This window comes from Cotesia glomerata, linkage group LG1 (genome assembly GCF_020080835.1).
Source record: "Cotesia glomerata isolate CgM1 linkage group LG1, MPM_Cglom_v2.3, whole genome shotgun sequence".
NCBI classification, from domain to species: Eukaryota; Metazoa; Arthropoda; class Insecta; order Hymenoptera; family Braconidae; genus Cotesia; species Cotesia glomerata.
In genome coordinates this window covers 16474525-16489550 of record NC_058158.1, presented here as the reverse complement: position 1 = coordinate 16489550, position 15026 = coordinate 16474525, and the positions used below count along the sequence as shown (strand labels likewise).

At 35.7% G+C, this 15026-nt stretch overlaps 1 protein-coding gene across 1 annotated transcript in view; it reads right to left on the bottom strand.

Moving 5' to 3' along the window:
* The window catches only part of LOC123275345 (patj homolog), a gene marked incomplete in the record, with an annotated part of 555954 nt that overhangs the window by 453024 nt on the left and 87904 nt on the right, over positions 1–15026 (bottom strand).

Here is a 15026-nt window from a genome sequence, read left to right as displayed (position 1 = left end):
GCTCGATGTACCTGTTGTCGTTGTTGGTCATTTGTTCTTCGTCTATTGACTGTGAAACGGCGTGATTGTCGTTGTTCTAATCTTCTGACTTCATTGCGTTCAGCTCGTGTATCTTCTGGCTCTTCTTGATGCAATTGCGCCATTCTGACACGTGCATCAGTATTTTGTTGCTGGATTTGTTCTTCTGTTCTTTCGGATCTGCTATTTCGCAAGTTTCGAGCTTTACTTGTACTGCAGCTCAAATCAGCCCCTTTGCGTTTTCTTGGCATTGCTCACTGTACAAAACATACATAAATAGAATTAATGAAATTATTTAATGATGAAAAATGTTAAAAGTATAATTAGGGCCAGGATTTTTGCCGCAGTTTTGAAATGATTAGTTTTAATTTATGAAATTATAACAAAAATATAAGTTTTATGGAAAAATTTTTCAAACAAAAATAAAAAATTAAATTTTATGAAAACATTGTCTATTATAATTTTTTCATACAACCAATATTTCCATTGACATTTCAAAATAAAGATTCATAATGATTGATTTTTTGGAAACTATGAAAATCTTAATTGTTCAATTACATTTTTTTAATAAAATTAAATTAAAATTACTTCTTTATAAGATCAACAACATTTTCGATATAAATAAAAAAAGTATACTTACAACACAAAATTCGTTGTTATTGGAAGCTCGTGTCACGTGTTGAGTACTTTTGAGGTTATAAAATCACTTGATTAACTTATCGTGCAAAATACACTCAAAATTGATAATTTAATTATTATTAATAAAATAGGAATGATTAAAAGTTAATATGAGAGTTACACTGAGATAGCAAAATAATAATTGTACACGTTACTACTACACTTGATGCATAAACAATAATGATGGCCGACAACTGTGTAGGGAGTGAGAAAGAAAGGAGACCGGCTTCGTTCTTATCCCTACTCCGTGCTGTTTACTGGGTCAGAAGTGACACCTGTAGACATCTGGCGGGAATAACTAATTAAATGACGATTGACCAGTTTTCGACCGGACAGGAAAAATGATTAAATTACTAAAATGGCTATTAAAAAATAAAGGTTGATCGTAGGAGGGTGAAAATTGAGGATTGTATGTATTTTTGTATGTTGTATCATAAAAAAATAGAAATTAAAAATTTTGTCTAAAAGATAAAAAAAAAAATTTAGGGGTGGACTACCCCTAACATTCAGGGGGATGAAAAATAGATTTTGGCCGATTCTCATAGACACTGGATAAGCACAAAAAATTTCATCAAAATCGGTCAAGCCGTTTCGGAGGAGTATGGCAACGAAAACTGTGGCACGAGAATTTTATATATCATAGATATATATGTATATATATATATATATATATATATATATATATATATATATATATATATATATATATATATATATATTTATTTATATTTATATATATATATGTCAGTTTTTATATTTCATTTAACACTAACTATTAAATAATAAACACTTTTATCATAAGCTTTTTTCATCTTAAATCTTCTAATAACAATCTAATACATCTTCAGATAATTAACACGTATGAAAAATATAATAATCAGTAAGAGAATATAACGTGAGCTGTTAGCTCTCTGAAAACGAAACAAAAAGTGATGTTAATAATAACAATAACATAGAGGTAACAAAGCGACGCGTATCAACTATTTGGAAACAACCAGATCGCCTCTCATCTCCTCAACTCAGTATAGATGGCGTTGATGAATATAAGTATGATTTGATGAAGTATTTCTAACAATATATATATATATATATATATATATATATACTAGCTGACCCGGCCACGCGTTGCTGTGGCTAAAGTTTTTGTTATATTACATTATAGTCAACAATCTAAGAGGAACAATAAGAGAACATCAGTCACGGAGTCCACTATGCTGGTATTTGTAAAAACACAAAGTACACAGATGGTATTTATAAAAAAATATGGTGATCTCCTTATTTGACATTCTACTACTATAACCCTTTAGTACAATGAAATTATTTACGAACAAAGACGAAAATGTTGATGTTGGTATACAAATTCACTGGATTGAGATTTGAAGGGGAAGTACGTTGAACACAATTAATTAAAATGTTCTTACACTTGATATTAAGCAGAAATCAATAGGTACAAAATAAAAATTTATCAGATTTATTATTTCCATTTAATTTTATAACAAATATAAGTATATTACAGTATAATACAGTAAATAACATGTGACGCTTAAACTCATGAATGAGGTAGGCAAGGCAGACAGTCTTAAACTTTTAAACATTAATATCTATTTTTTTGAATTATAAATACTTTCAATTTCAATTTAATTTAACACTTATCGGTGCACAATGTTTTTGGTTAACCTGTCTTTAGCTAACACAAATAGATTCGACGGTTTCCCAACACGTGAACACGCAACATATAGTTGCCCATGAGAAAAACATGGATTTTCCAAATCTAAACCACAAATGGACATTGTTTGACCTTGAGATTTATTTATAGACATGGCGAAAGCTAAACGAATTGGAAACTGTAGCCTTTTGAAGGGTATGGTAGAATCTGATGGTATCATCGGAATACGTGGCAGCAGGACCACTTTTCCTTTAAACTTCCCAGCCAAAATGGTTGCTTCAAGAATGTTTCCGGTGATCTTTTTGATGACCAAACGCGTACCGTTACATAATTGAGGTAGATTCAAATTACGGAGGAGAATAATAGGGGAACCAATCTTTAATCGAAGATTATGTGGTGGAATTCCAGGGATATCTAATGAATTTAAAAATTCAATCGGAAAATTTACACTTTCATTTTCATCAACAACAGTATCGATTGATTTAAAAGACATCAGATCGCCTGGTAACAACTGTTGTATCTGGAAGTTAATTTCGTCAACATCAACGTTTTTGGCTGCCAAAATCGCCCGTTGACTAAGCCATTCATAATTCAAATAATTATTCTGTATATCCGGGAAAATACTCTAAATCAATTCATTTTTATCCTGAACAACAGTGCAAAAATTGTCTGGTAGTTTAATGCATTGCGTATTTGGTTGCAGTTCTATTTTACCGTTCCCATATCTAGTAGTTGTTCGGAAAATATTTGTGCTGATGGATCATTTTGCAATTGTACTCGCATATTTATGGTCGATAGAAGTGTTTCAACACTTCGCCATAAGAATGATTGTTTCAAACATGCATTAATCTCATCCGCGAAAGTAGAGCGAGGTATAACCGGTAAGTTCTGCCGGAAGTCACCAGACAAAAGTAAGATAGCACCACCGAAAAGTTTATTATTGCTGTTTAAATCTTGCATAGTTCTGTTTAATGCTTCAAGTGAATATTTGTGTGCCATTGTGCACTCAAGAGGCATTCAAGAGTGCACTTATCAGGCATTGGCATCAGTAATCCGATTTTATGGTACACCTGGCCTTGAATTTTGAATGAAGTTTCAAAATTACGTCCATCGGATGCACGATCGCAAATTTTAGTTGCCCCCAATGACGTCATTTGGAAGCAAGAATTAAATTTGCGTATCTTACGCAAAAATAATTTGGAATCATCTGAATTGTCAGTAAGAAGGGATAATAAAGGCTCCGGCGGAGCGGGTAGAGGTGACAGCACAACTTTTCCTGATGCGCAGCACATGCCGGCTGCTTCATTCCGAAATTTCAATGCCTGACAATATTGACATACTTTATCCATTCCACCGATAGCAATTTTTGAATGCGCTGAGTAGTTAATATCTGGTGCATATTCAAAGGCAAGCCGAACGAATGATGCACGTGTTAATGAGCGGCTGATCCGTTGCCTTTGTCGATCTAGTACTCGTACTGTAGCTATGTTTCGTTCTCGTGCCGCTCTTGTTCTCGTAATATTCTGTTGCAGACGTTTGTCACGCTGTTCTTGAGATTCTTGTGCACGACTTTCTGCAGTCCTGATTCTTTGAGCTGCATTTCTTGTTTCGATTTGTTCTGGTAATTGCTGAGCTCTTTCAACACGTTTGCGTCGTGACCCTTTGCTGCTCGCGTTGTTGAGGTTAGATTTTTTCGGTGGCATTTGACTGAAAATAATAATTTAATCGTTTAAATATTAGAAAGAGGAACTGAAAAACATGTTATCATAGCACATTAAAATAATAAGTGCAAAATAATTTTCAATGGAGGTTAAATAAAAATAATATAAAAATTTTTGTACAATTATTGAAAAAGTGTGGGGAGCTTTGTGCCATTTTCTCATTGATATATTAATTAACTTTTATAAAACTATGTGATATAACTTACATGTATAAATTGAAATTATTGTTCCTGTGTTCCTACTGTGGCTATGTCTCGTTCTTCTGCTGCTCTTGTTCTTATGATATTCTCTTGAAGACGTTCGTTACACTGTTCTTGAGATTCTTGTGCATGACCTTCTGCTGTCCTGATTCTTTGAGCTGGATTTCTTGATTCAATTTGTTCTGCCAACTGATGGGCTCTTTTAATACGTTTGCGTCGTGCCTCTCTGGTGCTCGCGTTGTTGAGGTTAGATTTTTTCCGTGGCATTTGACTGAAAATAATAAATTAATCGTTTAAATATGAGAAAAAAAAAATTGAAAATCATTCTAATTAACTTTTATAATTATGTGATAATACTGACATGTACATATTTAAATTATAGAGTTTAAATAATAATTTCAATAAGAATTGAAATACTAATTTAATCGTTTAAATATAAGAAAAAAAATCTGAAAAACTTGTTATCATAGAACATTGAAATAATAAGTGCTAAATATTTTTTAATAGAGGTTAAATAAAAACAATAAAAAAAAATATTTGTACAACTATTGAAAAAGTGTAGAAAATTGTGTATCATTTTTGCATTGACATTTTAATTAAATTTTATAATTATGTGATAATACTTACATACATATATTCAAATTAAATTATAAAGTTTTGATCAATGAAGCACAAATAAGTAAAAAACAGGATTAATTTTACTGTATTATCTTCATTATAATATGAATGCAATTTACACTTCAGTCTAAGTAACACGTGGCCGGCTATGCTAACACCAAAAATTTAAAAAGTGGAAATAATTGAATTATACGGTATTTCGTTCACTACAAAATAAATTTAATTAATTTTATAGCGTCAACAACACGTGGTAATTATGCTGTTAAAATGTAGCTTATATGACACGTTCGTAGATTTACCATAGCAGCGCCATCTATTGGTTACTTACTCAACCCAGTCGGAAGGTATCGACATCTGTTAGAATCATTTGGAGTTAACAGATAATTGTGACTGTCAAATAATAACAGACAAATAATTAGCAATAAATTAAAATTGCGACTATAATTTGAGATTTAAACTATCCTATCTCTCAAGTTGGATCGAACTGCACATGGTGTGCAAATTTTATTGTAATCAGTTAAGTGGTTTAGGAGTCCATTGAGGACAAACATTGTGACACGAGATTTATATATATTAAGATATATATATATTTATATATATACATATTAGAGTGTGCCAAAATGTAACTCCCGTGGAGAACCTTTTAAAATTGGAATTTTTAGTTCCGCTTTTCACAGGGGCTGTGTTTGGGCATTTCCTGATATATTTTGGTGTGAGACAATGTATTTGATTTTCATAGAATTTTTTAACAGAAGCTTAGTTTGGGTATTTCCGGTGAAAATTCAAAATTTGGCCAGAAGTGCCCAATTAAATTTCTTGTTAAAATCCTATAAATAATCAAATGAATTCTCTCAACCCGAAATATCTCAGTAAATGCCCAAACACTGCCCATGTTAAAAGCGGAATTGAAAATTCCAATTTTCAAAGGTTCTCCACGGTAGTTACATCTTGGCGCACCATAATATATATATATATATATATATATATATATATATATATATATATACATATATATATATATATATAAATATATATATAAACTTTTGAACCATATGCATTTTCTGAATCCGCTTGACGAGCTGAGTCGAAATACAACAAAATTTTTCAAAAGTTCCGTCATGAGGACCAATGCAATAGTTAGATTTTTATGAAATCTACTAAAAACCACGTCGATCGCCACCAATCTGGTCAAAATCGGTTGATTCGTTCGTGAGTTATCGTTGAAGAAAGAAATTGATAAAAAGTGTTTTTTTTTTTAATCACACCGAAATTTCCGGTTGATCGATTTGTATTTAAAAAAATATCATAGAATTTGAAAAACTGCGTCGAATGCCGCGAACCGCGTGAAAATCGCTTTATTCATTCAAAAGTTTGAATGAATGAATGAATGCGGTTTGAAAATTCAAAAAATAGTGTTTTATTATACTTCTATCAGACTTTTGAGTTCGAAGAGCTCAAAACTACATGAAAATTAAATTTTCGAGCTCGCAGAGCTCAAAAACGTAATAAGTACAATTTTGAGTGCTTAATCACGAAAGTAGCGGTAAATTGCAGGGATGGCCTTCAGGGTCAACCGTTTTCCTAATATTTTCTCAGTTTTTTTGAGATTTCTTAAAATCGACTGATCCGAATCGTTCCAAATTATACTCAAAATCTAAGTTTGGCCAAGCCCTTTTAAATGGCACCAACAGCGATGAAATAGGATGAGCCGTTTAAAAGTTATAAGCGGTTCACACACTTACACACACACACACACACACACACACACACACACACACACACACACACACACACACACACACACACACACACACACACACACACACACACATTCGGGGCTGAGAAGAAACTGCTACCGGACGCGTCTCCCCGAGCGGATGGGAGGATGCTCGCTGTCCTTGGATGACACTTAATCTCTTAGTTGATGAGGTACAGCGGGTAGGAGCCAAGCAAAATAACCAAACAAAATAAGCTCCCGTGGACAAAACTCCCCTGTAATGGGTTGGTCACACCAACTGACCTAGCAAGACGATCGTTCTCTGCTGTGACCCACTGGGAGTGACCGGAACCTGTATCGTAGTTTCCGACGATGCAGGCCACGGCTGATGTGAGATTGCTCTGCCGAGGTGTAAGTTGCAGCAGTGGATCAGGAACCAGCCACTTCGGGCCTTGATCAGGAAGTACGCAGTGAGTGTTAGAGATCGGAATCTTCACCGCTCCGAGCGAGTCTAGTCCGTCCGTGTATTCTGGGACTGGCTAAGTGTCGGCTAGGCCTCAGGGAACTGGGGTAGGAGTACTATCTCCGAGGGTACACTCGTTCCTAGTTATGGCAACCCACTCCACTCCGTACGATGCGCTGGTAAATCAAAAAGTATGAGTAATTCACAGGAAACAAACAAGAGTAAAAACGGGCCTCATATTCAGCAAGACGCATTGCTACTCAGTGCAAAGATGAAGAGGACAGATGCTCTAATACATCTGGAGAAGCTAGTCAGTGGACTGCAGGACTTTCCAAACCAAGCAAAATATCCACAAGGAGATCAAGTCGAAGTCAACGAACATCTGCAGTTGTCGAAGACGGAGAGGAAACTGGAACTGATATCAGGCCTGGGAAAAGGAAGGAGCGAAATTCCCCAGACTCAATGACCAGCCGTACTAAGAAGAAGAAAGACCTTAAACCAAGTCCTCCGAAAAACGCGGTAACACAGAACGGCGGAAAAAAGGAGGTGAATGAGTGGCAAAAAGTCCAGTCAAGGAAGTCTAAGAGAGAGCAAGCAGAAAAAAAGCTCCAGAAGCAACCGCCGAAGGAGCCCAGGCCAGAGCCTAAGCTGAAAAAACCACGCAAACGGATCAAGCTGGACGCACTGATCATCCGCCCAGCAGAGACGTCAAAGTATGCTGAGATTCTGAAGCGAATAAAGCAGGACGTCCCTGACAAACAGGTCCGTACTACAGTGGATAAGATCCAAAAAACTAGGACCGGGAGCTTGCTGATTACGCTTTCGAGGAAGAGCACTGACCGAGGCCAAGCCTTACAGAAGACAATCGCGGGCATTCTCCAAGAAGACGCGAAGGTAATCTGCAAATGAACACAGGAAGACTTCGAAATCCGAGATCTTGACGATACCACAACCAAGGAGGATATTCAGGCCGCCTTGCGAACTGTAATCGGAGAAACCTGCGAGATACCACTAGTGACAATTAAGATTCGTAAGGCCTACAGAGGTACTCAGACAGCTGTTGTGTCACTAGCAGCAGCTGCAGCGCGGATGATATTGGCAGGAAGCGGTAAAGTCCGGATCGGCTGGGCCAACTGCCGAATCAGAGCTACGAGGAGACCAATTCAATGTTTCAAGTGCTGGCACTTTGGACATCTTGGATCCCAGTGCAAGAGCAATGTGGATCGGTCTAAGCTATGTATTAGGTGCGGACAAGAGGGACACTAGATTGCTGAATGCAAAAACCCAGCGAAATGTGTATTATGCGCGGATCAAAGTGCGGAGAACTCGGCTCATCATGCCGGCGCATCCAGGTGCCCAGTATTTAAAGAGGCACTCCAGAAGATAACAAACAAACAGACATGAAGATATTGCAGCTAAACCTAAACCATTATGAAGCTGCACATGATCTGCTTATGCAAACAGCAAGAGAACTAGAGTTAGACTTAGTAATGATAGCAGAGTCATACAGACACCTGAATACCCAGCCTTGGGAATCTGACAGCTAGAATGGAGAAATGAGATAGATTGAATGGAGAAATGAGATAGATCAAGACAATATGATAGGAGTAGTTTTTATAGATTTTAAAAGAGCATTTGAGACGATTGATAGAAATAGATTGTTAAAAAAGCTAAAAATGTATGGTGTGAGTGGTAGTGCACTGGAGTGGTTCAAATGTTACTTAAATGATAGAACTCAACAGGTAAAATTTGGTGAGGCTACCTCTGATAAGATTTCTGTTAATCACGGTGTGCCGCAAGGGTCTATTTTGGGGCCCTTGCTCTTTATTTTATATATAAACGATGTTGTAGATATTGCAAAAAAATATGGCTGTCAATGCAAATTATTTGCAGATGATAAGATGTTATATTACAGTGCTAAGGATGAAACAGAAATAGAAAATGTTTTAAATAAGACACTAGATGATCTTGGAGTATGGCTTAATGTTAATTCACTTAAACCAAATGTTAAGAAGACTGTTTTTATGCTAGTTAGAGATAGAAGAAAAAGGAATGTTAAAAGTTTAGAATTGTTTTTAACAGGGGAAAAGATTGTGCAATGTAGTCAAACTAAATACTTAGGCGTAATGCTAGATGAATTCTTATGTTTTGATAGTCATATATATTATATTATTAAAAAAATTAATACTAGAATTAATTTGATGTACAGACTGAGTAGTTATGTAAGTGATTACACAAAAGTATTAATTTACAAAGCGATGATCGCTCCATATTTTGACTATTGTTCAACTCTTTTGATTAATATTAATGAGGAATGTGTGAAAAAATTACAAAAATGTCAGAATAAAGCGATGAGAATAATATTAAGAGTGAATAGATATACGCCAATTAGATGTATGCTAGATACACTATGTTTTCTGTCTGTGGAAGAAAGAATTAAATTTAATGTATGTGTGTTTGTATATAAGATGAAAAATAATCTGTTACCAGAATATTTAAATAGAACTGTTGTTGATAATGAACATAATTATAATACAAGATACAAAAATAGACTACTAGTACAAAGAACAAGAACTGTGAGTGCTCAAAAAACAATAAATGTGTATGGTTTTTCATTATTTAACAGGTTAAATATAGACACAAAAAATGCAAGAAATTTAGTAAATTTTAAAAAATTGTTAAGAGAAGAAATAAGAGAAGGAAAAATTTAAAATGTAGACGGGAAGCAAGTGTGATCTGTAATAAAAGATCTAAGATCTTTTATAAATTTTTTATTTTTTATATTGTATATATTTGTAGCTTAAAGCTAAATAAAGAAACTATTATTATTATTATTATTATTATATTATAGATGTAGTCCAGCTCATCAGTGGTGATACGCCAACCTATACTAAAGGACAAGCAAGCTCTATTGTAGATCTCACTTTCGTCAGCAGCAGCCCCATCAGTGGGAAATACGACTGGAAGAAGATGGATATCTACATAGCCAGCGACCACAAGGCAATTCTCTGGGAAATATCACATGACCGGAATACAAGAAGACCAATCAAGTCACTCAATACCATTGGATGAAAGTGAAGTCTTTTGACACAAGCACATTGGTAATAGCCCTGAATAATGAACCGATTACTACTGGATCCGCAGAAAAAATGACCAAGGACCTGATGAAAAAAGTTGTCCAGGCCTGTGACGCAAGTATGGTCCGGAAACACAGCATAAGCCAACATTTCTAGACATCAGAAACGCCTTCAACTCCGCCAATTGGGAATGCATCATGCAGGCCCTCTCATTCTTAATATCGTAGCAAGCTACTTTGAAAACAGGGTCCTGAAGTATAACACGAAGAACGGTCCGAGGGAGTATGATATTACTGGAGGTGTACCACAAGGTTCATTTCTAGGCCCGCTCCTGTGGAATATTATGTATGACGGTTTATTAAGACTAACTCTGTCAAGAAACGTCAAACTCGTAGCATATGCAGATGACGTAGCCGTAGTGATCGTTGCCAAACACCTTGACGAGATAAACCATATGTTTGATCTCACTTTTGAGCGCGTTAACCAGTGGATGGACGCAGTGAACCTGCAACTGGCTCAACACAAGACTGAGGCAGTGCTTATTACCAGCAGAAAAGTGGTAGAGACCATTAAGCTGAAAGTCGGCGAATAAGAAATCACATCACAACCTTATATCCGATATTTGGGAGCGATGCTTGATGCCCGACTCAACTTCAAGCAGCAAGTGGAACATGTCAGTGCCAAAGCGTCAGTAGGGCTAGTCTCGCACGACTGATGCCGAACGTTGGAGGCCCAAAGCAGAGCAGGAGGCTATTATTGTCATCAGTAGTCACATCGGTGCTCACTTACTGAATATCCATTTGGGCCGACGCACTAAAGACGCAAGAATCATGGAGAAAGGCTGGACCAGTATATCGACTGAGTGCCCTGCGAGTAGCTAGCGCCTTCCGCATAATATCAGAGGCAGCAGTGTGTATTATTTCCGGTACTCTGCCTTTCAGAGTCCTAGCTGAGGAAAGACGGAAACTATATCAACGAAAAAGGTTAACCACACTGAGCCCTGAAGATCTTAGAAGGGAAGAACGGCAACACAGCATCGCGAGATGGCAACAGGAGTGGAATACTGCAGAGAAAGGTCGGTGGACGTACCGTCTCATACCTCGGATTGATGTGTGGTTCAACCGCAGTCACGGTGAGATCAACTATTATTTATAGCAGATGTTATCAAGACACGGATGTTACCGGAAGTATCTTCACCGCTTTGAGCAAGATGATACCCCAGAGTGCCCGTCCTGTCCAGGGGTCAATGAATATGCGGAGAATGTTTTCTTTGTGTGTCCACGTTTTAACCAACAGCGCGATGAGTTAGAGAAGATTCTGAAAAAGATAACCCAACCAGAGTCAATAGTAGAAGCAATCTTGTCGTCAGAAGCTGCCTGGAACGCCACAAGCACTTTTGCTACAGAAGTGCTTACAGAGCTGCGATCCATTGAGAGGAAAAGAGTGAAAGACAGAATCTAGAAGGAAGAAATAACATCTTAGCCACTAGAAGGAAGAGCGGCAGCTAATTCCTCCCCCTGCAAAGAAATACCTTACGGCGGTACCATGGGGGATCAGAGGATAGAAGAGAAAGGGGTTTAGGGTTTAGTGGGTAGGGGCGTCAGCGTCGAGTTTTAGTATGACGCTGTGTCGAGTCGCCACATATCCAGGCCAAATAGCTATGCCTAGAATCCGTTAAAAGGATTCCCCCCCCCCCTAAGGGAAAAAAACACACACACACACACACACACACACACACACACATACATACATTCATACAGAGTATTCGTCTTTACAATCACGTGCATGAAACCTTGTTAAATAATTTATTTATCTGTAATTAACCATAAAAATTGTTGATAATCAAGAATTTTCAATTTTCAAAAATTTATAACTCAGAAACTATCAACTTACTGCAAATTTTATAAGAGTAATTTTCATATTAAAATTGCCTAAAATATTGAAAAAAAAAATTAGGATGACGGGTGACCCTAAAAGCCATCCCTGTTACTTCCCGCTCATTTTGTTTTTAAGCGCTCAAAACTATACATTACGTTTCTGAGCTCTTCGAGCTCAAAAATATGATTTTTGTGTCTTTTTGAGCTCCTCGAGCTTAAAACTCTAATAGCAGTTTAATAAACCATAATTTTTTGAATTTTCAAACTGCAATAACTTTTGAATTAATCAACCGATTTCCAAGCAGTTGTCGGCATTCGACGCTGTTTCTGAAGCTCTACAAAAAATCTTAAAATTTCAATCAATCGAGCTAGGAATTTTGAAGTAATTCGAAAAAAACACTTTTTTCGGTTTTCTTTCGACAACGATAACTCAAGAACGAATTAACTGATATTGACCGGGCTTGCAGTGATCGACGTGATTTTCTGATCTTAAAAGCTGATTAGATTTCGGAATTGATCGGTAAAGCCATTTAAAAGTTATTCCAAAAATACCTCATTTCAAAAAATTTTTTTTTGTAATTTTTTTGAGATTTCTCAAAATATACTGGTTTGAATCGGTCCAAGTAGTATTTAAAATCTAAGTTTGGTGAAGCCCTTTCAAATGGCACCAACCGCGACTAAATCAGTCAAGCCGTTCAAATTCATCATCGCGAAAACAATCAGGGAAGCTTCCTAGGACCTCAAAACGTCAAGATCTGATGAGAACTCGATTTTCGAAAAACAGGGTTAAACCAATAACTTCCCGATTTTTGAAAATTTTCAATTTTCTTAGCGAGAAGTTAAAAATAAGAAAAACAATAGACCCTGAAGGCTATCCCTTCAACTTCCCGCTAATTCCATACCTAGGTGCTTAAAATTGCACTAATGATGTTTTTGAGCTCTCCGAGCTCAAAAATACAATTTGTGTGTTATTTTGAGCTCTCCGAGTTTAAAGAGAAAGCTTCTCTATGCTTTTGAGCTATTCGAGCTCAAAAGTCTGATAGCAGTTTCATGGAACAATATTTTTTGAATTTTCAAACCGCAATAACTTTTGAATAAATTAACCGATTTTCACGCGGTTTTACAGCCTCATAAAGAATCTTCAAGATTGAATCCACAGATTAGGTAGAATCTGGCGCCAAGTTCCGTTCAAATCCGTTGTAAACGGAGCGTCAGGCTACTGAGTGTGTTTACTGTAAGCAGAACGGTATTTCGAGGTTGCAAAAGTTTATTTAATTCTACGGTACTTCTTGTTCCTAAATTTTATATTATAACAGTAATTCATACTCTATTTTACTGGTGTTAATTAATTATATTCAATTATAACAATTAATCTACTTGAAATTATCAAATTTTATTAGCATAAACTATAGCAAGCTTAAAAATTTCGATCCTGACTTTTTTTCGATGTAAAAAGTGACATGCCACAGACTAAATAATTCGAGAATGCATGGTAATCCTCCAATAGATGGGAAACTACAGTTAAAAAATTACATTTCACAGCTTGCATCTACACCCGCCAGGGTGCGCTGGAATTATTTTTACATAAACTGTAGCTTCAAGGGGATAGTTTACTATAAAAAAATGCAGCCAACGCGAGATTTAAGTTGGTACCAATTGTAAATTTTTATTATAATTACAAAAAATACTAAAATTCAAACAAAAACAGTTTCACTGTAAAAAAATCGCGCCAAGTCCACGTTCATAAGATCACTAATAAAAAACAATTTTTTTCTTTACAAAAAGATATAAAATAAAAAAATTAAAAAATCCAAGTAACCAATATGATTGTATATGATTTTCGGAAATTAAAAAAAAATTTTGGAACGTATTTAGTGTGCGTGATTGCAAAATATTTTACTTTTAATGAAATTCGTAAAATCTATTTACTAGGACTTTAAAAAAATTGAAATACACTATGACGCACACCAAGTACGTTCCAAAATTTTTTTTTAATTTTTAAATTTACAACAAAATTTTTTTTTAATTTCCGAAAATCATATACAATCATATCGGTTACTTGGATTTTTTTATTTTTTCATTTTATATCTTTTTGTAAAGAAAAAAATTTTTTTTCTATTAATGATCTTATGAACGTGGACTTGGCGCGATTTTTTTACAGTGAAACTGTTTTTGTTTGATTTATTTCACTAGAAAATTCGGAGTCATTTTCGGTTGTTGTTACGGTTTAAGTGTCGCGGTTGAAATGTCGTCGGTTGACTAGTCGCGGCACCGTTCATACTAAAGGGCATCCCTGCAACTTCCCGCTAATTCCATACCTGGGCGCTTAAAATTGTACTTATGACATTTTTGAGATTTTTGAGCTCAAAATATAATTTATGTAATATTTTGAGCTCGCTGAGTTCAAAGATATAATATTTGTATGCATTTGAGCTTTCCCAGCTCAAAAGTCTGATAGAAGTTTCATAGAACACTATTTTTGGAATTTTCAAACCACAATAACTTTTGAACGGATTAACCGATTTTCACGCGGTTGGCAGCATTCGACGCACTTCTATCATCCTCATAAGCAATTTTCAGATTCCAATTGATCGAACCAGAAATTTTTGAGTAATCCCGAAAAAATACTTTTTTCGGTTTTCTTTCGTTCACGATATCTCTCGAACAAATCAACCGATTTCGACCCGCTTGGTGGCGATCGACGTAATTTTTTGATGTTAATAGCTGATTAGTTTTTAAAATTGATCGATAGAGCCGTTGAAAAGTTATTCCAAAAACAGACCTTCAAAAAAAAATTTTTAACTTCCCGCTAAGAATATTGAAAATTTTCAAAAATCGGGAAGTTATTGGTTTAACCCCGTTTTTCGAAAATCGAGTTTTTATCAGATCTCGACGTTTTGAGGTCCTAGGAAGCTTCCCTGACTATTCCCGCGAGGGTGTCACTATGTCTGCATGTATGTGTGTGTGTGTGTGTGTGTGTATATGTTCTAA